Raw genomic sequence first — 25,988 nt, 5'->3', positions numbered from 1 at the left:
CATCATTGTACAACATGTTCTACACATGTACAATGAGATCAAAGCCAGCTCCAACCAGTGCAGAAATATCAAAATGTCAGATTATAAAAAATATATACTGTATAAACATTAAGAGGTACAGTGTACGGTCTTGGGTGTTATGTACATTGCAGATATATGATATATTGCTGTATAGATCGTTAAATATGTGTGTAAATATTTTACATACTAGGACAGAAACTGTAAATATTGTACAGTGTCAAAATTGCATTTTTTTTGAATAATGAATAATGTCAATAAACTTATATTTCCATGAACTTTTTAGCAGATAATGGACAGAAATCTAGACAATCTTAAACAGGATGGAGAACTCTGTACCTGAGAGTTTCTAGTTTGCCGTTTTTACTCTCCAGTCCAGCAGAGAGAAGCTTCACTCCTGAATCCTGCAGGTTGTTGTTACTCAGGTCCAGTTCTCTGAGACTGGAGGACTGGGAGCTGAGAACTGAGGACAGAGCTTCACAGCTTCTCTCTGAGAGGTCACAGCCACTCAGTCTGAGGAGACAGGGAGAAAAATCTGCTATTAAACAATTCATCAGAAATATTGTTGATTTCTTTACAGTCACCAATGTTCTCCTTGGAAACATTGATGGATCTGTCTGATTTTACACGTCTTTATGTTGTGAACTGGTTCATTATGAATAAACTGCCTTTACACGCAGTTTAGGAGGCTGAGATAGAGAAAAGGTGAGGAGGCTCAGAGAAACTGTGTGAATAAAAATAACAACTTGCTTTTCAGGCATTTGCTGCCAAATGTGCAAATATAACAGAATTTTTTATGGCAGGGCCGTCAACAGCTGCCATGGCTGATGATGACGGTGGCGGTGACATCAGGTCTCTCAGTGGCAGCAACATGTAGCAGAACCTGCGCTAAGCTGGGCTGCTTTCAGAACACAAGGCTGTGTAATGAGCAGGTTAAAGCAACCCAACCACTTGGTAAATCTGAGAAAATGATACGTCAATACAGTAATCTTAGATTTCACTCTACTGGAGGAGTTATTTAGGGAAAAACTTTACTTGCATCCCTTTTCCTTGAGTCCAATGTTCATTCAGGAGTTCAGCTCTATTCTTTCTGTTTGACTGGGGACACCAAAAAGGAAGAGTGCTGCTTTTAGATTAATTCGTGTTATGGAGAGGTGGAGTATACATTTTTATAGTTTTAATAAGTTACTGTTTTTGGAAGTACTTCAACTCCCACAAAAACTCAGCAAACAGACACAAACTCTGCAGAAAGCTCTGGCTTTAAGCTTTCTTCAAACTGGACCTGAAATACCAAAGATGAACAGCCTCACGGACCAAAACTGGGAGTTGGTTCCACAGGAGAGGAGCCTGATAGCTAAAGGATCTGCCTCCCATTCTACTTTTAGAGACTCTAGGAACCACCTGCAGTCTGAGAGCGAAGTGCTCTATTAGGAACATACGGGGTAATCAGAGCTCTGATATATGATGGAGCTTGATTATTAAGGGCTTTATATGTTAGAAGAAGGATTTTAAATTCTATTCTTGATTTAACAGGAAGCCAATGAAGGGAAGCTAAACTTGGAGAAATATGATCCCGCTTGTTGATTTTCATCAGAACTCTTGCTGCAGCATTTTGGATCAGCTGAAGACTTTGAACTGCATTTTGTGGACTTCCTGATAGTAAAGAATTACAATAGTCCAGCCTTGAAGTAACAAATTCATGGACTAGTTTTTCAGCATCGCTTCTGGACAGAATGTCTCTAATTTTGGCGATATTCCGGAGGTGAAAAAAGGAAACTTTGGAAACCTGTTTAATATGGGATTTAAATGACATATCTTGGTCGAAAACAACACCAAGATTTTTTACTTTATTACCAGAGGCCAAGTTAATGCCACCCAGATTAAGTGATTGGTTAAGAAGTTTTTTTTTGAGGACTCTGGCCCAAAGATTACAACTTCGGTCTTGTCAGAATTTAGATGCAGAAAATTTAAAGTCATCCAGCTTTTGATGTCATCAAGACATGACTGCAGTCGAAGTAATTGATTTGATTCATCAGGATTTATGGACAAATACAACTGAGTGTCATCAGCATAACAGTGGAAATTAATCCCATGCTGTCTGATTATTTTGCCAATTGGAAGCATATTTAATAGTAAAGAGAAGTGGTCCAAGGACTGAACCCTGTGGTACTCCACAAGGGACCCCAGAGTTTGAAGAAGATTTATCATTAACATGGACAAATTGGAATCTGTCCGACAGATAAGATTTAAACCAGCCTAATGCTTTTCCCTTAATCCCTACAGTATGCTCAAGTCTTTGTAGGAGAATATTGTGATCAACTGTATCAAATGCAGCACTGAGATCTAACAGGACAAGTACAGACACAAGTCCATTATCTGAGGCCATGAGAATATCATTAGTGACCTTCACCAGAGCCGTTTCAGTGCTGTGATGAGCTCTGAAGCCTGACTGAAACTCCTCAAGTAGGTTACTATGTAAATGTTCACAAAGTTGATTAGCAACTACTTTCTCAAGAATTTTAGATAAGAAAAGAAGATTAGATATAGGTCTGTAGTTTACTAACTCATCTTGATCAAGAGATGGTTTCTTAAGTAAAGGTTTAATAACAGCTACTTTAAAAACCTGTGGTACATATCCATTTACTAAGGATAGATTAATCATGTCCAAAATAGGGCCACTGATCAAAGGGAATATCTCCTTAAACAACTTGGTTGGGATTGGGTCTAACATACAGGTAGAAGGTTTAGATGAAGCTAAAGTTTTAGATAGCTCAGAAAGCTCTACTGCTTCTAAACAGTTCAAACACTTTGCAGGTTCTAAAGATTCCTCCAATGCTGCCTCACTTACTGAGGACGAGATAATCATGTTTGGGAGGATGCCAATTATTTTATTTTTAATGACATCGATTTTATTTATGAAGAATCCCATAAAATCGTTACTACTAAGAGCTAAGGGAATGGATGGATCAACAGAGCTGTGGCTCTGGGTAAGTTTGGCAACTATACTAAAGAGAAATCTAGGATATTTTTATTCTCTTCAATTAATGTTGAAAAATATGCTGCTCTAACTCCGCAAAGGGTCTTGTTATACAACAATAGACTGTCCCTCCAGATTAGGTAGGATTCCTCTTGGTGTGTAGAGCGCCATTTTCTCTCCAATTTCCTAACATTGTGCTTCAAGGAACGTAGCTCTGAATTAAACCAGGGAGCCAGCTTCCTGTGAATTAACAGCTTCTTTCTCAAGGGAGCTACATTGTCTAATGCAGAACGCAATGAGGAAGTCACACTGTTAGCAAAGGTATCGATTTGTGAATGGGAAGAAACAGCATTGCTGCCATCTACAGGGCATTTCTGCAATACTGAGGATATTAAAAAGGGGACAGACTCTTTAAGTTTTGTTACAGCATTATCCGATAAAGATCTACTATAATGGAACCCTCTTTTGGGGGTGGAGAACTCAGTTAGATTAAACTCAAATGTTATTAAAAAAATGATCAGACAGGACAGGGTTGTGAGAGACTACTGTTAATTCTTACCAATCAATGCCATATGTCAGCACAAGGTCTAAAGTATGGAGCCGAGAGTGCGTCGGTTTATGCACATTTTGAGCAAAACCAATTGAATCTAGGATAGTTTCAAAGGCTACACTAAGGTTATCACATTCAGTGTCAACATGGATGTTAAAATCATCCACTATAATAACCATGTCAGTATTTAACACCAAATCAGATAAGAAGTGTGACAACATAAGAAAGCAACATAGAGAGCTCTGTAATTGTATGTTTTAACTGATTGTGTTTTCAGTATTGAATTATACGATTGACTGATTGTTTTTCTCTTTCTAAAATCGGTGGTGTGGATCAAGTACTTATGTATTAAATAAATGAAGCAATAAGTGTCTTAGCGCAGACAGGATGAGTAGAAAATAGAATTATCATATTCAGCGAGAAGGATGTTGTCCATCTATAGTAGAAGAGGAACCAGACCTTCGATTCAACCCACACTGGTGAGTGGGGTACAAAGGTCGAAGGGCCCTTGCAATGGTCGGAAAAAGGGAACTAGACCTCAAGCTCAACCGACAAAAGAGGAACTCGCTGCCTAGGGTCATGGTCAAACGGAGATGAGAGAGGTGATGCTGTTCGATGCAGAGGGAGGGTGTGAAGCGCTGCAACCTCCCAGCGGTTCTTTCACCAGGTAAAGGAAAGATAATTTGTGTACTCGTTGCTCAGTTCCTCATCTCAGAAGACACGCAGCACGGAGCAGAAGAAAAGAAGACCCAAGACGGAAGGACGATCGTTGAGCCAAAGGAAGAACATGGTGCCCTTGTCTCTGAGAACCGCAGAGACTGAGTCCGATTATCTATTTTTCGTGTTTTTCCACACTTCAGGGCCAACAATCTGCAAATCCTGTCAAGAAGAACTGCTGTGGTTTTGACCTGGTTGATGAGAAGATCCTAGAAGTTCAGAAGATGCGAGTTGCTCCCAGGAGATGTCAGTTCTTTAATTAGTATGCTAAAGTATACTAATTAAAGAGGCATATGAAATTTTATTAGAAGTTGTGGACATTCTCTTATTGGGTCAACGTTTTTCTGAGTTCTTCTATGATTGTAAAACAGTCATGGTGCATGGTTCTAGAAATATTTCGGAGGTCTTAAAAAGTTACCTGTAGCCCACACTTTAAAACAACACCCATAGGGACTTTTGAGTCTTTAAAAAAATACTGATCGTGTAACAAATGCCGATTTATAGAAGTAGGAGCCACCGTTAACTAGGGCAGTGGTCGGGGTACAGGTGGCTTCAGGCTACTAGGTTGCCTGACCTGTCCACTGAAGAAGGGTGTGGCCCTAGGACGGAGGTGGTTAGTAGATCAGTCGTGTCCTACTTATCTAGCTGAAAAGGTCTCACAGGAATTCTAAACAGGGTAATACTCGTTAGATTCAGAGGTCTTTAGAACCCCAGCTAGTCTGAGCTTTAACCCAAAATAGGAAGGATGTGGGAAGTGGGGTTTTAGTTCAAAGCCGTAATCGACAAATGTCATTTTGGGGCTTAATGCATCTTTTTAACAAGTATCTAAATATCTTCCTTAATGATATCCGGGGCTGTTTAGAAAACATCCAGGGCTTCAGGTCATTTTGGTAGAACAGCAGCTTTTTCTTTTCTCTCCCTTTTTCAGCTTCCAGCTCTGCTTTGATAGCTCTGCTTCATCTTTCTCTGTTCAGATCTCTTCTGCTGCTCGCTCAATCAGCACACTCTACTTCTGGGATCTTTTATGTGCAGAAATGGAATAGTCCATTTTAGTAAATGGAAAGGGGAGCAGAAGTTGATGAAGCATTATGTTACATTTTTGTTAATCTTTTGATTGTAAATCTTAATTATTTTATTGCACACATACATAGATAATTCAGGAGTACTGTTAAATGGCTGGGCAACCAGTGGGTCCCATTACTGGCGGGGGCCCAGGCAGTTGCCTTCAGCTACTCTGCATTGTGGTAACATATGGTTGTCTGTAGATGAATAATATATCAGAATCAGAATACTTTTTATCATCATTGTACAACATGTTCTACACATGTACAATGAGATCAAAGCCAGCTCCAACCAGTGCAGAAATATCAAAATGTCAGATTATAAAAAATATATACTGTATAAACATTAAGAGGTACAGTGTACGGTCCTGGGTGTTATGTACATTGCAGATATATGATATATTGCTGTATAGATTGTTAAATGTGTGTGTAAATATTTTACATTCTAGGACAGAAACAGTAAATATTGTACAGTGTCAAAATTGCAGTTTTTTGAATAATGAATAATGTCAATAAACTTATATTTCCATGAACTTTTTAGCAGATAATGGACAGAAATCTAGACAATCTTAAACAGGATGGAGAACTCTGTACCTGAGAGTTTCTAGTTTGCCGTTTTTACTCTCCAGTCCAGCAGAGAGAAGCTTCACTCCTGAATCCTGCAGGTTGTTGTTACTCAGGTCCAGTTCTCTGAGACTGGAGGACTGGGAGCTGAGAACTGAGGACAGAGCTTCACAGCTTCTCTTTGAGAGGTTACAGCCACTCAGTCTGAGGAGACAGGGAGAAAAATCTGCTATTAAACAATTCATCAGAAATACTGTTGATTTCTTTACAGTCACCAATGTTCTCCTTGGAAACGTTGATGGATCTGTCTGATTTTACATGTCTTTATGTTGTGAACTGGTTCATTATGAATAAACTGCCTTTACACGCAGTTTAGGAGGCTGAGATAGAGAAAAAGTGAGGAGGCTCAGAGAAACTGTGTGAATAAAAATAACAACTTGCTTTTCAGGCATTTGCTGCCAAATGTGCAAATATAACAGAATTTTTTATGGCAGGGCCATCAACAGCTGCCATGGCTGATGATGACGGTGGCGGTGACATCAGGTCTCTCAGTGGCAGCACCATGTAGCAGAACCTCTGGTAAGCTGGGCTGCTTTCAGAACACAAGGCTGTGTAATGAGCAGGTTAAAGCAACCCAACCACTTGGTAAATCTGAGAAAATGATACGTCAATACAGTAATCTTAGATTTCACTCTACTGGAGGAGTTATTTAGGGAGGAAAGTCAAACTTTACTTGCATCCAGTGACGGACTGGGATTAAAAAACGGCCCTGGCATTTTCACCAACCAGCGGCCCACATGGGGCCGCGCACGTACGCGCGCGCACGTGCCCGCAACACACAGATATAACTTCACATGCACGGAAATAACATGCAAGTTTGTAGCCCCATTGGTGTAAAACTCTAACTTTTATATGCATAAAAACTGAACCAAGAGGCATTTGGCTTATTAGTAGGCCGAGAGATAATGTAGGCCTACAATGAACAGGGTGAAAGGGGCTGCGCACACCCGACGATCATGCCGCCTCGTGATTGGGCGGCCCAAACGGCCCACGAGGGCCCGCGGCCCTTCTGGCATCTGCCCAAATGCCAGACCGTCCAGTCTGTCACTGCTTGCATCCCTTTTCCTTGAGTCCAATGTTCATTCAGAAGTTCAGCTCTATTCTTTCTGTTTGACTGGGGACACCAAAAAGGAAGAGTGCTGCTTTTAGATTAATTCGTGTTATGGAGAGGTGGAGTATACATTTTTATAGTTTTAATAAGTTACTGTTTTTGGAAGTACTTCAACTCCCACAAAAACTCAGCAAACAGACACAAACTCTGCAGAAAGCTCTGGCTTTAAGCTTTCCTCAAACTGGACCTGAAATACCAAAGATGAACAGGTGGTCCCAGAAGAACCATGGTTCTGGTGATTAGATAGCTTCAATCTCAGTGATGGACTCAATAATTGAAGGTGAGATAAAGAATAAAGCAGTGGTTTGTGCCTGTGGTGGACTTTATTGTTTTGGTGCCCCAGTCAAACTTCTGTAAAGGGACCTGCCTCCAGGTCTGCCCTGAGTGTTAAAGGTTCTGTAGGGCTGCTACAAGTTCCATTCTGCAACACTGAGAACTTGACAGTAGAGCAACATCTTCCTGTAGTCCCTCCACTGGCCCCTACAACTAAAGAATTAGAGACGTGAGAGTACAGCACTGAATAACAGATTAGCATCCTGGTCTGGAGGGAGCTGCCAATAAACGACCATGTGCTCCATTGAGCTCAATACTAAATGGGTGATGCTCCACATTCAGCAACGCTGCTGCTCTGTATAGGAGGCGTGGCTTTCTGCTCCTTCAAGGAGGGGAGCTAAAGTGGTTAAAATATCCCTCTATCTCCCCTCATTGAAGAAAGGAATGAACTATAACTTTAATCTTTTTATATAAGAAAAACATTTCAATTCAATTCAATTTTATTTATATAGCGCCAATTCATGAAACATGTCATCTCAAGGCACTTTACAAAGTCAAGTTCAATCATATTATACAGATTGGGTCAGATTACACAAATTGGTCAGAGATGTCCTATATAAGGGAACCAGTTGATTGCATCAAAGTCCCGACAAGAAGCATTCACTCCTGGAGAAGCGTAGAGTCACAGGGACAGTAGTCTGCATTGTCCATGACTTTGCAGCAATCCCTCATACTGAGCAAGCATGAAGCGACAGTGGGAAGAAAAACTCCCCATTAACGGGAAGGAAAACCTCCGGCAGAACCGGGCTCAGTATGAACGGTCATCTGCCTCGACCGACTGGGACTTACAGAAGACAGAGCAGAGACACAACAAGAGAGACAAAAAAGCACAGAAGCACACATTGATCCAGTAATCTCTTCTACATTAGATGATAATAGCGGGTGAGCCGTCTTCTCTGGGTGATGTCACAGTTAACACAACGCCAGACCAGGTGTGCCTACTATGAAGAAAAAAGAGAGAGAACAGAAAGTTAAAGCGGAAATGACGACACACAATGCATAATTGAAGAACAGTAGAACTCTATAGAGTGAGAAAATTAGATCCTGATGTCCTCCAGTAGCCTAAGCCTATAGCAGCAAAACTATAAAGGTAGCTCAGGGTAACATGAGCCACTCTAGGTATAAGCTTTGTCAAAAAGGAAAGTTTTAAGATTAGCCTTAAAAGTAGACAGGGTGTCTGCCTCACGGACCAAAACTGGGAGTTGGTTCCACAGGAGAGGAGCCTGATAGCTAAAGGATCTGCCTCCCATTCTACTTTTAGAGACTCTAGGAACCACCTGCAGTCTGAGAGCGAAGTGCTCTATTAGGAACATACGGGGTAATCAGAGCTCTGATATATGATGGAGCTTGATTATTAAGGGCTTTATATGTTAGAAGAAGGATTTTAAATTCTATTCTTGATTTAACAGGAAGCCAATGAAGGGAAGCTAAACTTGGAGAAATATGATCCCGCTTGTTGATTTTCATCAGAACTCTTGCTGCAGCATTTTGGATCAGCTGAAGACTTTGAACTGCATTTTGTGGACTTCCTGATAGTAAAGAATTACAATAGTCCAGCCTTGAAGTAACAAATTCATGGACTAGTTTTTCAGCATCGCTTCTGGACAGAATGTCTCTAATTTTGGCGATATTCCGGAGGTGAAAAAAGGAAACTTTGGAAACCTGTTTAATATGGGATTTAAATGACATATCTTGGTCGAAAACAACACCAAGATTTTTTACTTTATTACCAGAGGCCAAGTTAATGCCACCCAGATTAAGTGATTGGTTAAGAAGTTTTTTTTTGAGGACTCTGGCCCAAAGATTACAACTTCGGTCTTGTCAGAATTTAGATGCAGAAAATTTAAAGTCATCCAGCTTTTGATGTCATCAAGACATGACTGCAGTCGAAGTAATTGATTTGATTCATCAGGATTTATGGACAAATACAACTGAGTGTCATCAGCATAACAGTGGAAATTAATCCCATGCTGTCTGATTATTTTGCCAATTGGAAGCATATTTAATAGTAAAGAGAAGTGGTCCAAGGACTGAACCCTGTGGTACTCCACAAGGGACCCCAGAGTTTGAAGAAGATTTATCATTAACATGGACAAATTGGAATCTGTCCGACAGATAAGATTTAAACCAGCCTAATGCTTTTCCCTTAATCCCTACAGTATGCTCAAGTCTTTGTAGGAGAATATTGTGATCAACTGTATCAAATGCAGCACTGAGATCTAACAGGACAAGTACAGACACAAGTCCATTATCTGAGGCCATGAGAATATCATTAGTGACCTTCACCAGAGCCGTTTCAGTGCTGTGATGAGCTCTGAAGCCTGACTGAAACTCCTCAAGTAGGTTACTATGTAAATGTTCACAAAGTTGATTAGCAACTACTTTCTCAAGAATTTTAGATAAGAAAAGAAGATTAGATATAGGTCTGTAGTTTACTAACTCATCTTGATCAAGAGATGGTTTCTTAAGTAAAGGTTTAATAACAGCTACTTTAAAAACCTGTGGTACATATCCATTTACTAAGGATAGATTAATCATGTCCAAAATAGGGCCACTGATCAAAGGGAATATCTCCTTAAACAACTTGGTTGGGATTGGGTCTAACATACAGGTAGAAGGTTTAGATGAAGCTAAAGTTTTAGATAGCTCAGAAAGCTCTACTGCTTCTAAACAGTTCAAACACTTTGCAGGTTCTAAAGATTCCTCCAATGCTGCCTCACTTACTGAGGACGAGATAATCATGTTTGGGAGGATGCCAATTATTTTATTTTTAATGACATCGATTTTATTTATGAAGAATCCCATAAAATCGTTACTACTAAGAGCTAAGGGAATGGATGGATCAACAGAGCTGTGGCTCTGGGTAAGTTTGGCAACTATACTAAAGAGAAATCTAGGATATTTTTATTCTCTTCAATTAATGTTGAAAAATATGCTGCTCTAACTCCGCAAAGGGTCTTGTTATACAACAATAGACTGTCCCTCCAGATTAGGTAGGATTCCTCTTGGTGTGTAGAGCGCCATTTTCTCTCCAATTTCCTAACATTGTGCTTCAAGGAACGTAGCTCTGAATTAAACCAGGGAGCCAGCTTCCTGTGAATTAACAGCTTCTTTCTCAAGGGAGCTACATTGTCTAATGCAGAACGCAATGAGGAAGTCACACTGTTAGCAAAGGTATCGATTTGTGAATGGGAAGAAACAGCATTGCTGCCATCTACAGGGCATTTCTGCAATACTGAGGATATTAAAAAGGGGACAGACTCTTTAAGTTTTGTTACAGCATTATCCGATAAAGATCTACTATAATGGAACCCTCTTTTGGGGGTGGAGAACTCAGTTAGATTAAACTCAAATGTTATTAAAAAAATGATCAGACAGGACAGGGTTGTGAGAGACTACTGTTAATTCTTACCAATCAATGCCATATGTCAGCACAAGGTCTAAAGTATGGAGCCGAGAGTGCGTCGGTTTATGCACATTTTGAGCAAAACCAATTGAATCTAGGATAGTTTCAAAGGCTACACTAAGGTTATCACATTCAGTGTCAACATGGATGTTAAAATCATCCACTATAATAACCATGTCAGTATTTAACACCAAATCAGATAAGAAGTGTGACAACATAAGAAAGCAACATAGAGAGCTCTGTAATTGTATGTTTTAACTGATTGTGTTTTCAGTATTGAATTATACGATTGACTGATTGTTTTTCTCTTTCTAAAATCGGTGGTGTGGATCAAGTACTTATGTATTAAATAAATGAAGCAATAAGTGTCTTAGCGCAGACAGGATGAGTAGAAAATAGAATTATCATATTCAGCGAGAAGGATGTTGTCCATCTATAGTAGAAGAGGAACCAGACCTTCGATTCAACCCACACTGGTGAGTGGGGTACAAAGGTCGAAGGGCCCTTGCAATGGTCGGAAAAAGGGAACTAGACCTCAAGCTCAACCGACAAAAGAGGAACTCGCTGCCTAGGGTCATGGTCAAACGGAGATGAGAGAGGTGATGCTGTTCGATGCAGAGGGAGGGTGTGAAGCGCTGCAACCTCCCAGCGGTTCTTTCACCAGGTAAAGGAAAGATAATTTGTGTACTCGTTGCTCAGTTCCTCATCTCAGAAGACACGCAGCACGGAGCAGAAGAAAAGAAGACCCAAGACGGAAGGACGATCGTTGAGCCAAAGGAAGAACATGGTGCCCTTGTCTCTGAGAACCGCAGAGACTGAGTCCGATTATCTATTTTTCGTGTTTTTCCACACTTCAGGGCCAACAATCTGCAAATCCTGTCAAGAAGAACTGCTGTGGTTTTGACCTGGTTGATGAGAAGATCCTAGAAGTTCAGAAGATGCGAGTTGCTCCCAGGAGATGTCAGTTCTTTAATTAGTATGCTAAAGTATACTAATTAAAGAGGCATATGAAATTTTATTAGAAGTTGTGGACATTCTCTTATTGGGTCAACGTTTTTCTGAGTTCTTCTATGATTGTAAAACAGTCATGGTGCATGGTTCTAGAAATATTTCGGAGGTCTTAAAAAGTTACCTGTAGCCCACACTTTAAAACAACACCCATAGGGACTTTTGAGTCTTTAAAAAAATACTGATCGTGTAACAAATGCCGATTTATAGAAGTAGGAGCCACCGTTAACTAGGGCAGTGGTCGGGGTACAGGTGGCTTCAGGCTACTAGGTTGCCTGACCTGTCCACTGAAGAAGGGTGTGGCCCTAGGACGGAGGTGGTTAGTAGATCAGTCGTGTCCTACTTATCTAGCTGAAAAGGTCTCACAGGAATTCTAAACAGGGTAATACTCGTTAGATTCAGAGGTCTTTAGAACCCCAGCTAGTCTGAGCTTTAACCCAAAATAGGAAGGATGTGGGAAGTGGGGTTTTAGTTCAAAGCCGTAATCGACAAATGTCATTTTGGGGCTTAATGCATCTTTTTAACAAGTATCTAAATATCTTCCTTAATGATATCCGGGGCTGTTTAGAAAACATCCAGGGCTTCAGGTCATTTTGGTAGAACAGCAGCTTTTTCTTTTCTCTCCCTTTTTCAGCTTCCAGCTCTGCTTTGATAGCTCTGCTTCATCTTTCTCTGTTCAGATCTCTTCTGCTGCTCGCTCAATCAGCACACTCTACTTCTGGGATCTTTTATGTGCAGAAATGGAATAGTCCATTTTAGTAAATGGAAAGGGGAGCAGAAGTTGATGAAGCATTATGTTACATTTTTGTTAATCTTTTGATTGTAAATCTTAATTATTTTATTGCACACATACATAGATAATTCAGGAGTACTGTTAAATGGCTGGGCAACCAGTGGGTCCCATTACTGGCGGGGGCCCAGGCAGTTGCCTTCAGCTACTCTGCATTGTGGTAACATATGGTTGTCTGTAGATGAATAATATATCAGAATCAGAATACTTTTTATCATCATTGTACAACATGTTCTACACATGTACAATGAGATCAAAGCCAGCTCCAACCAGTGCAGAAATATCAAAATGTCAGATTATAAAAAATATATACTGTATAAACATTAAGAGGTACAGTGTACGGTCCTGGGTGTTATGTACATTGCAGATATATGATATATTGCTGTATAGATTGTTAAATGTGTGTGTAAATATTTTACATTCTAGGACAGAAACAGTAAATATTGTACAGTGTCAAAATTGCAGTTTTTTGAATAATGAATAATGTCAATAAACTTATATTTCCATGAACTTTTTAGCAGATAATGGACAGAAATCTAGACAATCTTAAACAGGATGGAGAACTCTGTACCTGAGAGTTTCTAGTTTGCCGTTTTTACTCTCCAGTCCAGCAGAGAGAAGCTTCACTCCTGAATCCTGCAGGTTGTTGTTACTCAGGTCCAGTTCTCTGAGACTGGAGGACTGGGAGCTGAGAACTGAGGACAGAGCTTCACAGCTTCTCTTTGAGAGGTTACAGCCACTCAGTCTGAGGAGACAGGGAGAAAAATCTGCTATTAAACAATTCATCAGAAATACTGTTGATTTCTTTACAGTCACCAATGTTCTCCTTGGAAACGTTGATGGATCTGTCTGATTTTACATGTCTTTATGTTGTGAACTGGTTCATTATGAATAAACTGCCTTTACACGCAGTTTAGGAGGCTGAGATAGAGAAAAAGTGAGGAGGCTCAGAGAAACTGTGTGAATAAAAATAACAACTTGCTTTTCAGGCATTTGCTGCCAAATGTGCAAATATAACAGAATTTTTTATGGCAGGGCCATCAACAGCTGCCATGGCTGATGATGACGGTGGCGGTGACATCAGGTCTCTCAGTGGCAGCACCATGTAGCAGAACCTCTGGTAAGCTGGGCTGCTTTCAGAACACAAGGCTGTGTAATGAGCAGGTTAAAGCAACCCAACCACTTGGTAAATCTGAGAAAATGATACGTCAATACAGTAATCTTAGATTTCACTCTACTGGAGGAGTTATTTAGGGAGGAAAGTCAAACTTTACTTGCATCCAGTGACGGACTGGGATTAAAAAACGGCCCTGGCATTTTCACCAACCAGCGGCCCACATGGGGCCGCGCACGTACGCGCGCGCACGTGCCCGCAACACACAGATATAACTTCACATGCACGGAAATAACATGCAAGTTTGTAGCCCCATTGGTGTAAAACTCTAACTTTTATATGCATAAAAACTGAACCAAGAGGCATTTGGCTTATTAGTAGGCCGAGAGATAATGTAGGCCTACAATGAACAGGGTGAAAGGGGCCGCGCACACCCGACGATCATGCCGCCTCGTGATTGGGCGGCCCAAACGGCCCACGAGGGCCCGCGGCCCTTCTGGCATCTGCCCAAATGCCAGACCGTCCAGTCTGTCACTGCTTGCATCCCTTTTCCTTGAGTCCAATGTTCATTCAGAAGTTCAGCTCTATTCTTTCTGTTTGACTGGGGACACCAAAAAGGAAGAGTGCTGCTTTTAGATTAATTCGTGTTATGGAGAGGTGGAGTATACATTTTTATAGTTTTAATAAGTTACTGTTTTTGGAAGTACTTCAACTCCCACAAAAACTCAGCAAACAGACACAAACTCTGCAGAAAGCTCTGGCTTTAAGCTTTCCTCAAACTGGACCTGAAATACCAAAGATGAACAGGTGGTCCCAGAAGAACCATGGTTCTGGTGATTAGATAGCTTCAATCTCAGTGATGGACTCAATAATTGAAGGTGAGATAAAGAATAAAGCAGTGGTTTGTGCCTGTGGTGGACTTTATTGTTTTGGTGCCCCAGTCAAACTTCTGTAAAGGGACCTGCCTCCAGGTCTGCCCTGAGTGTTAAAGGTTCTGTAGGGCTGCTACAAGTTCCATTCTGCAACACTGAGAACTTGACAGTAGAGCAACATCTTCCTGTAGTCCCTCCACTGGCCCCTACAACTAAAGAATTAGAGACGTGAGAGTACAGCACTGAATAACAGATTAGCATCCTGGTCTGGAGGGAGCTGCCAATAAACGACCATGTGCTCCATTGAGCTCAATACTAAATGGGTGATGCTCCACATTCAGCAACGCTGCTGCTCTGTATAGGAGGCGTGGCTTTCTGCTCCTTCAAGGAGGGGAGCTAAAGTGGTTAAAATATCCCTCTATCTCCCCTCATTGAAGAAAGGAATGAACTATAACTTTAATCTTTTTATATAAGAAAAACATTTCAATTCAATTCAATTTTATTTATATAGCGCCAATTCATGAAACATGTCATCTCAAGGCACTTTACAAAGTCAAGTTCAATCATATTATACAGATTGGGTCAGATTACACAAATTGGTCAGAGATGTCCTATATAAGGGAACCAGTTGATTGCATCAAAGTCCCGACAAGAAGCATTCACTCCTGGAGAAGCGTAGAGTCACAGGGACAGTAGTCTGCATTGTCCATGACTTTGCAGCAATCCCTCATACTGAGCAAGCATGAAGCGACAGTGGGAAGAAAAACTCCCCATTAACGGGAAGGAAAACCTCCGGCAGAACCGGGCTCAGTATGAACGGTCATCTGCCTCGACCGACTGGGACTTACAGAAGACAGAGCAGAGACACAACAAGAGAGACAAAAAAGCACAGAAGCACACATTGATCCAGTAATCTCTTCTACATTAGATGATAATAGCGGGTGAGCCGTCTTCTCTGGGTGATGTCACAGTTAACACAACGCCAGACCAGGTGTGCCTACTATGAAGAAAAAAGAGAGAGAACAGAAAGTTAAAGCGGAAATGACGACACACAATGCATAATTGAAGAACAGTAGAACTCTATAGAGTGAGAAAATTAGATCCTGATGTCCTCCAGTAGCCTAAGCCTATAGCAGCAAAACTATAAAGGTAGCTCAGGGTAACATGAGCCACTCTAGGTATAAGCTTTGTCAAAAAGGAAAGTTTTAAGATTAGCCTTAAAAGTAGACAGGGTGTCTGCCTCACGGACCAAAACTGGGAGTTGGTTCCACAGGAGAGGAGCCTGATAGCTAAAGGATCTGCCTCCCATTCTACTTTTAGAGACTCTAGGAACCACCTGCAGTCTGAGAGCGAAGTGCTCTATTAGGAACATACGGGGTAATCAGAGCTCTGATATATGATGGAGCTTGATTATTAAGGGCTTTATATGTTAGAAGAAGGATTTTAAATTCTATTCTTGATTTAACAGGAAGCCAATGAAGGGAAGCTAAACTTGGAGAAATATGATCCCGCTTGTTGATTTTCATCAGAACTCTTGCTGCAGCATTTTGGATCAGCTGAAGACTTTGAACTGCATTTTGTGGACTTCCTGATAGTAAAGAATTACAATAGTCCAGCCTTGAAGTAACAAATTCATGGACTAGTTTTTCAGCATCGCTTCTGGACAGAATGTCTCTAATTTTGGCGATATTCCGGAGGTGAAAAAAGGAAACTTTGGAAACCTGTTTAATATGGGATTTAAATGACATATCTTGGTCGAAAACAACACCAAGATTTTTTACTTTATTACCAGAGGCCAAGTTAATGCCACCCAGATTAAGTGATTGGTTAAGAAGTTTTTTTTTGAGGACTCTGGCCCAAAGATTACAACTTCGGTCTTGTCAGAATTTAGATGCAGAAAATTTAAAGTCATCCAGCTTTTGATGTCATCAAGACATGACTGCAGTCGAAGTAATTGATTTGATTCATCAGGATTTATGGACAAATACAACTGAGTGTCATCAGCATAACAGTGGAAATTAATCCCATGCTGTCTGATTATTTTGCCAATTGGAAGCATATTTAATAGTAAAGAGAAGTGGTCCAAGGACTGAACCCTGTGGTACTCCACAAGGGACCCCAGAGTTTGAAGAAGATTTATCATTAACATGGACAAATTGGAATCTGTCCGACAGATAAGATTTAAACCAGCCTAATGCTTTTCCCTTAATCCCTACAGTATGCTCAAGTCTTTGTAGGAGAATATTGTGATCAACTGTATCAAATGCAGCACTGAGATCTAACAGGACAAGTACAGACACAAGTCCATTATCTGAGGCCATGAGAATATCATTAGTGACCTTCACCAGAGCCGTTTCAGTGCTGTGATGAGCTCTGAAGCCTGACTGAAACTCCTCAAGTAGGTTACTATGTAAATGTTCACAAAGTTGATTAGCAACTACTTTCTCAAGAATTTTAGATAAGAAAAGAAGATTAGATATAGGTCTGTAGTTTACTAACTCATCTTGATCAAGAGATGGTTTCTTAAGTAAAGGTTTAATAACAGCTACTTTAAAAACCTGTGGTACATATCCATTTACTAAGGATAGATTAATCATGTCCAAAATAGGGCCACTGATCAAAGGGAATATCTCCTTAAACAACTTGGTTGGGATTGGGTCTAACATACAGGTAGAAGGTTTAGATGAAGCTAAAGTTTTAGATAGCTCAGAAAGCTCTACTGCTTCTAAACAGTTCAAACACTTTGCAGGTTCTAAAGATTCCTCCAATGCTGCCTCACTTACTGAGGACGAGATAATCATGTTTGGGAGGATGCCAATTATTTTATTTTTAATGACATCGATTTTATTTATGAAGAATCCCATAAAATCGTTACTACTAAGAGCTAAGGGAATGGATGGATCAACAGAGCTGTGGCTCTGGGTAAGTTTGGCAACTATACTAAAGAGAAATCTAGGATATTTTTATTCTCTTCAATTAATGTTGAAAAATATGCTGCTCTAACTCCGCAAAGGGTCTTGTTATACAACAATAGACTGTCCCTCCAGATTAGGTAGGATTCCTCTTGGTGTGTAGAGCGCCATTTTCTCTCCAATTTCCTAACATTGTGCTTCAAGGAACGTAGCTCTGAATTAAACCAGGGAGCCAGCTTCCTGTGAATTAACAGCTTCTTTCTCAAGGGAGCTACATTGTCTAATGCAGAACGCAATGAGGAAGTCACACTGTTAGCAAAGGTATCGATTTGTGAATGGGAAGAAACAGCATTGCTGCCATCTACAGGGCATTTCTGCAATACTGAGGATATTAAAAAGGGGACAGACTCTTTAAGTTTTGTTACAGCATTATCCGATAAAGATCTACTATAATGGAACCCTCTTTTGGGGGTGGAGAACTCAGTTAGATTAAACTCAAATGTTATTAAAAAAATGATCAGACAGGACAGGGTTGTGAGAGACTACTGTTAATTCTTACCAATCAATGCCATATGTCAGCACAAGGTCTAAAGTATGGAGCCGAGAGTGCGTCGGTTTATGCACATTTTGAGCAAAACCAATTGAATCTAGGATAGTTTCAAAGGCTACACTAAGGTTATCACATTCAGTGTCAACATGGATGTTAAAATCATCCACTATAATAACCATGTCAGTATTTAACACCAAATCAGATAAGAAGTGTGACAACATAAGAAAGCAACATAGAGAGCTCTGTAATTGTATGTTTTAACTGATTGTGTTTTCAGTATTGAATTATACGATTGACTGATTGTTTTTCTCTTTCTAAAATCGGTGGTGTGGATCAAGTACTTATGTATTAAATAAATGAAGCAATAAGTGTCTTAGCGCAGACAGGATGAGTAGAAAATAGAATTATCATATTCAGCGAGAAGGATGTTGTCCATCTATAGTAGAAGAGGAACCAGACCTTCGATTCAACCCACACTGGTGAGTGGGGTACAAAGGTCGAAGGGCCCTTGCAATGGTCGGAAAAAGGGAACTAGACCTCAAGCTCAACCGACAAAAGAGGAACTCGCTGCCTAGGGTCATGGTCAAACGGAGATGAGAGAGGTGATGCTGTTCGATGCAGAGGGAGGGTGTGAAGCGCTGCAACCTCCCAGCGGTTCTTTCACCAGGTAAAGGAAAGATAATTTGTGTACTCGTTGCTCAGTTCCTCATCTCAGAAGACACGCAGCACGGAGCAGAACAAAAGAAGACCCAAGACGGAAGGACGATCGTTGAGCCAAAGGAAGAACATGGTGCCCTTGTCTCTGAGAACCGCAGAGACTGAGTCCGATTATCTATTTTTCGTGTTTTTCCACACTTCAGGGCCAACAATCTGCAAATCCTGTCAAGAAGAACTGCTGTGGTTTTGACCTGGTTGATGAGAAGATCCTAGAAGTTCAGAAGATGTGAGTTGTATGGGAGTTAGGGTCATTTTGACCTTTTTCCCTGGCTCGCGCCGATGGGAGTAAGAGGAAAACATCTGGAGTCGTTATTTACTAGGACTGTTCCAAGATATGTCAAGTAGTGGAACTAATCGCTCTGTTGTTGTACTTTTTGTGATAAACACTTCCCAGAATTTAAGCCCTGTTGCCAATTGACGTCAATAGCGTGTAGCGCACACACACCAATGGAGACACACAGACACTTGTGTTTAACGCACACACATTATGAGCCTTTAAAATGACGACCATTGTATTTGAATGTCAGAATTCGCTCCGGAAACCCGTTTGTACGTTTCTAGGCATAATAAAGACGAATTCTCGTTGTTAAGACAAAGGAACGCCATTTTCTCTGAGTCTTTCTTTCTTTTTATAAGGTTAATAGTTAAGTAATTCTCCCACAAAATTGGTGACCCCGACGTGATAGGAAAAAAAAAGGGAGTTTTTGCCTTCCCGGACAGACGGCTTGGGTTCCCCCGCACGGAACTGGCCCCTCCGCGCTGGGGTGGAGGAGAGAGGACAGAGGTGAGTGAAAATAAATTTTTTACTGCTCTGTCTTCTGCTCTCTCTGCTTGTTAGCGATGAATCTGGCGCCTGTGTAATTTGAATTGGGAAGAGCGTTGTTTGTGATTGATTGACAGACGGGAGTGGTCGTTCCTTTGGCTTGACATCTATTTGGTATTTTTCTACGTAGAAAAATAAGTTGTCTTAAACATCAAAAGATTTGGAATGATATTTGCTTCCTCCACAGTTGGGCACACACGACAACTTAAAGAAGTGATTGGTTACTCCCAGCCGCTTTTATCGGATGTCCCGTCAAATATGACGTTAGAAGCGACGGCGTATAAGAAATGAATCGGACCAGTACGGGTCTTTGCTGAAGTTTTTCTAATATACATAACTTTTTAGAATCAAAGAGATCATTCTGATCTCTTTGAGGTAATCAAGTAATTAATTACCTCCGGCACTGTTAATTAGGAAACAGGCACTTTTAAGAAGAGGATAGCAGAATTTGAGGATTACAGAACAAATGAGGTATTCAACACTAGAGTGTCACATTATGATTGAATGACACGAGTAGATTGAGAAACCAATAACTTATGTATTTGAAAACAGATTTATGGCTTGATGACGTAAACACTAGGAAAAGATTAAAGTCATAAATTAAAATAATTTGGGTTGAAGAAATTTCAGAAATAGTTTTGAACCCTAAACTAAGTACTTTTGTTTATTTCCTTTAAACATTAGACAAGAAGGACATGTTATTTTTTTTTTTTTTATTCTTGAATAAAAAATATTTTTGAAGTGGATTGGGAATCTTTCTGCTAGTATCAGCAGATCACAAGCCTCTGCTCAGTACAGTGAGTATTTTATTTTGGTAATTAAAACCTTGGGTAACAGTGAATCAATCAGTGACAGTAACCCGATTTTTGTTATAACTATAAAAATCCTAATGTAAAAAGATACATGGTGTATGTGTAAATGCTTCATTTGAAAATTGAGTTTGTCACCGGGTAAACAGACACAGCCACAATACAAAGAGTAATGACAGGACCAGGTTTTGATTGCATGCTTAGCATTAACAACTCAGTCCTGATTGAGAGCACTAACTATTCTGTCTTCAGTCCTGTTTTTTTTTTCAGAAGTTGAGATTCTGTCCGGTTCTGGCCAACCTTTTTCTGATGGAAGACACATTGAAAAGACGAGAAGAACAGCTGTAAAGTGAGCATGGAGAGACGGTATGATAAATTATAAAGTGAAAATCAGACTGATGTCAACCTCTGATTTAAGAATAAATCTGAGCAGTCGGTTATATTTTTGGATTAGGATTGCAGTGCAGCATGGAGCAATGAATATTTGAAAAAAAAAAAAAGAAAAAATTCTAAATTGCTGAACAAAAGAGAGAATAGAAATATACCACTTAGTTTTACTTAGTTCTGGAAGGAAAAAGGGGCCTCAACTTCTAACACTTCTTCTTCTTTTCTTTTACTTTTGCTCCCTTATCTTGCATGAAAACCCTGTTCACTAAATTTTAATCATAAGGATGGAAATTTTTGTTAGGAATATCTTTCAGGAGCAGACGGAGAGCAAATTTGCACAGGAGTATGGCTGAGTCTGGGTACTGGCGGAGTAAGCCCTGTGAACATATCCTTTTTAAATTGTGAATTTTGATGAACAATTTTGTGACAAATGAGGACATTTTTTTTAACCTTTTAAATATGTGAAAAGTCACTATTTTGCCGTTGATGTGGACTTTAAGTTCTAAATGTGCTGATGTATTTTATTTTCTACTGTTCCTATGTCCTGGAGTGGAGCATGGTTAATGGAGAACGGGATGAATTGTCACCGAAGCGAACTTTTATGTAAGGGCTGATAATATAGTGTGAAAAGAAGTTCCTGTCCAGGGATGGTGGTGAAGAGACCAGTCAAACCAGGAGACCTGGTGTACGTGAAGGTGTTCAGACGGAAATGGAACGGCTCGAGATGGGATAGACCCTTTGAGGTCAAACGAGCAACCGCAACCGCCGTCCAAGTTCAGGGAAGTGAAACGTGGTTTCAATTGACTCATTGTACTAAAGTATACGCAAGAGACAATGTGAAGCCAGACATTGGGAAAAAGTGTGAACAGACGATTTGCAGCAATGAGACTAGTATTAATGACATTTCACCTGTGGATGTTGGCAGAAGTGGTGAACCTAACGACAGCGAGGCCGGAGATGAACTCTCACAGCCTGCAGCCAGCGCCACAGCATCAGCTAACGACAGCTCAACCACGAGAGAAAGCAACAAGTAATGTGGGTCGAGACAGTCGACGTCCAACCATGAACTGTGGGACTTCGGTCTATAAAGGGAAATCCACCTTTGTAGAACAAGATAAGTACAACACAACGTTAATGGGTTTGAACAAGTACACACCAGTGTTTTTCCCAGCTGAACTAAAGTTAATGACTCATCTAGGGTTTAGAGAACAGTTAAGAGTAAAAACAAAAAGAATGCGTAAGAAAAGAAAGACCCATGCTGAATTCAAATGGAAAGCAACGGTAACCGATACAGAATTTCATACAGAATTAGATACAGAATTTGAGGTAAATGTCTATTACAATACCAGGAAATTATGCGGAAAAAGTGTTAAATAGGAATATAAAGTGTATGGGGCAGACCAGTGTTCAATCCTTTTATACATTAAGGACGATGGTTTTGGCGTAGAAGTAAGAATAGAGTCCCATTGGGATCCTGAGGACAATTACCGTCCCTAGTGGACATGTGACTTTACCTATTTCAGTCACCAAAGCAGGACTAAATAAACTGACAACCTTAACGGTTAAGACATTAACAGTTACATCAGCATCTACAATCTTAACTAGCACAATACAAAGTTCAACCAATAACGATAAAACTACAAAGGTATATACAAATAAAAAGGAAGTGCTACCTACAGAGGTTGATAGCAATTTATAAAATGCAAAACCTACGGTGCCTCGACCTGAAAATAGCATAACCGAACCTCCAACAACCGCCACGGCTAAAGCAAATCCACGGACAATAGTTTCAACTGCAGTAGAACCCAAAACAGCAGTAGTTTCAAGTACAGTTAAATCCACAAAGGAAGTTTTAAAAAGTACTAAACCTTCATTAACAAGATTAATTACAACAGCACCTTCTCCGGTTGAGGTAACGTCAAACCAGGACAACAACCTAATATTAGAATTCAAAGAACCGGATCCAAAACAGTATGGATGCTCTGAAAAAGAAGGATGTGAGGATTTCTCTGAAGGTTTAGATCAATTTTATGAAAAACGCAATCCAAAAGTAGCTATACCAAGAGCAATAAATAAACTACAGGATATTAAATGGCACGGAATCAGACCAAGGGGAGATCCTTTATGGCAAAGAGCCTTACATAATACATGGTATACAACATCATGGTATACTGTCAGGGAGTTAACTAAAAATGATTGCTTAGTCTGTACTGTTGCTCCGGGAGCAGTACCTATGGTTATTCCAGAAAAATACACGTCAAAAGAATGTGCAGTTGTGCAGCGTAAAAAATGTAGCAATGGTGAGTTCACTTCAAGAGAAGACGCAGTGTCATTTTTTAAATTACCTATGTGTGGTTTGAGTTGTAGACTCTTATATGGTTCAAGAAACTCTCATCAATACTTAGAAAAATGGAAAGGGTATAAATTAGAATCATTGTGTGCAGAATTTAACATTAGTACTACAGATAATGTTCCACCTACTGATTATGACATAGATTATGATGCAGACTACGAATGTTTCGTTAGTGGAGGTTTTGAGGACAATGAAGGAATTAATGTAAGAAACACCACTGTGAAATGTAATGTAACCTGGGTGTTATCTTGGTTTAAGCATGCAAATGTAACACCAGTGTTTGCTACAAAGCCCGTTTGGTTTGAAAACCCAGAATTTGTAGAAGAGGACTGTAAAAATATAACTATGACTTTTCCCAAACTTTTCTTTTTAGGAGATCAAACGTATCCAGTGGCAGATAGTTACTGGATGTGTGGTGATGACATGCTAATGAACACTTTACCACTGAAGTGGATAGGACTTTGTACATTAGTACGAATGAAAGTACCGATAACCTTAGTGTATGAAGGGGTAAAAGAATTAGCTCAAATGGAAAACAGGTAAAACTAGGTCTCGTCGGAGTCTAGGAGATTACGGATTAAATGAAAAAGTTTATTTAAATCTTATTGGTCAACCAAGAGGAATTCCAGATGAATTTAAAGCGCAACATGAAGTTAAAGCAGGTTTTGAGTCTATTTTGCCTCAGATTACTATTAATAAAAATGTTGAATGGATAAATTACATTTATTATAATCAGCAGAGGATGATAAATTTCACGGTGGAAGGATTTATGGCACTAGGAGACCAATTACATGAAACAAGTAGAATGGCAATACAAAACAGGCAAGCTTTAGATTGGCTTCTAGCAAGCAGGGGAGGTGTATGTCACATGTTTGGTAATGAGTGCTGTACATATATTCCCATGAACACAGCTCCTAAAGGTTCGTTTAGGGTAGTAATGGCTAAACTTATGAAACTTAGAGAAGAAGTAAAAGAGAATGCTGGAAGAAACAACTGGTCGTGGAAAAGTCTGGAAGAAATTTTAGGAGAATGGGGAGCAATGGCTGCAAAAACAGGAATAATTTTGGTGATAACGCTGATTGTATTCTTTCTAATTGTGTGTTGTGTTGTGCCTGTTTTGAAAAGGTGGATTGTGGGGACAATGTATAGATGGATGACATCAGGCAGCAGCCATCCGAAGGGCTGATCCCCGGCCGCCGGACACGTCCATGGACTCATGCGTGTGCTACAGACTCATGCCACATGGAAAGGAGCCCCGTGATCGGGATGAACTCTTTTTTGTTTTGCTACGTGTCCAGGAACTCATTCAAGCAAAGCACACAAACTGAAGATGACTAACCCTATTAACCTTGTTTAAGTTACTCAATAAATAAATAAACAAAATACAATACAATGAAGCTTTGATAGATAAGGTAGCACAGGCGGCCGGTTAGGTTAGTTTAGTTTATACTATCATAACATTAGATTCTAACATCCATTTCGTTTTTAATCCTGCGTATCAATATTATTAGCAAGATCATTTATATATGTTGTTTGTTGTTTGTATTACGATGTTTTGTTATTGTATCATGCTTATGTACTCTTTTTATATGACAAGTGCTGGATGTCATTGCGAGTAGCATGGCTGACTTCCAATTGATGCCGTCGGTCAGGTGATCGATGATAACGGCGGATGCTCAGAGGTATAAGAGGTCCATGAAAGACTTTTTCCCCGAGAATGACACATAAATAAGTGATAATTATCGGGGTTTTTTCACTTTCATATCTAATTGGAAAGATGTTATTGCAAAAGCAATGACTGTTTTGCATACGTGCACACTCCCTCTGACTCTCTCTGTCTCTCTGTCTCTCTCTATTATTGGAAATATGTTATTGATTGTAATCTGCACTTATTACATGACATTTTATATCAGCACGTGTGTAGACACCATGATTACATTAGTATGTTATCCATTGGTTGTGTAAGAAATTAGATCTTTTTTTTACATGTTTGTTATTATCACAGCTAGACTTGATCAGTGTGGAGTCAGATTTTCAATGAAGAGGTCTTCTAGATATGTCACGCTGTAACGTGCCAAGGGAGGATTTATGGGAGTTAGGGTCATTTTGACCTTTTTCCCTGGCTCGCGCCGATGGGAGTAAGAGGAAAACATCTGGAGTCGTTATTTACTAGGACTGTTCCAAGATATGTCAAGTAGTGGAACTAATCGCTCTGTTGTTGTACTTTTTGTGATAAACACTTCCCAGAATTTAAGCCCTGTTGCCAATTGACGTCAATAGCGTGTAGCGCACACACACCAATGGAGACACACAGACACTTGTGTTTAACGCACACACATTATGAGCCTTTAAAATGACGACCATTGTATTTGAATGTCAGAATTCGCTCCGGAAACCCGTTTGTACGTTTCTAGGCATAAAAAAGACGAATTCTCGTTGTTAAGACAAAGGAACGCCATTTTCTCTGAGTCTTTCTTTCTTTTTATAAGGTTAATAGTTAAGTAATTCTCCCACAGTTGCTCCCAGGAGATGTCAGTTCTTTAATTAGTATGCTAAAGTATACTAATTAAAGAGGCATATGAAATTTTATTAGAAGTTGTGGACATTCTCTTATTGAGTCAACATTTTTCTGAGTTCTTCTATGATTGTAAAACAGTCATGGTGCATGGTTCTAGAAATATTTCGGAGGTCTTAAAAAGTTACCTGTAGCCCACACTTTAAAACAACACCCATAGGGACTTTTGAGTCTTTAAAAAAATACTGATCGTGTAACAAATGCCGATTTATAGAAGTAGGAGCCACCGTTAACTAGGGCAGTGGTCGGGGTACAGGTGGCTTCAGGCTACTAGGTTGCCT

At 40.0% G+C, this 25,988-nt stretch overlaps 1 protein-coding gene across 1 annotated transcript in view; it reads right to left on the bottom strand.

Annotated features, from left to right (window-relative positions):
- LOC118557151 (NACHT, LRR and PYD domains-containing protein 12-like) overlaps window positions 1-25,988 on the bottom strand; it is a gene marked incomplete at its 3' end in the record, with an annotated part of 105,124 nt that overhangs the window by 5,105 nt on the left and 74,031 nt on the right. The window lies entirely within an intron of this gene.

The sequence above is a fragment of the Fundulus heteroclitus genome, chromosome 22 (genome assembly GCF_011125445.2).
Source record: "Fundulus heteroclitus isolate FHET01 chromosome 22, MU-UCD_Fhet_4.1, whole genome shotgun sequence".
Classification (NCBI taxonomy): domain Eukaryota; kingdom Metazoa; phylum Chordata; class Actinopteri; order Cyprinodontiformes; family Fundulidae; genus Fundulus; species Fundulus heteroclitus.
This window is presented reverse-complemented; position numbering and strand designations above follow the sequence as displayed.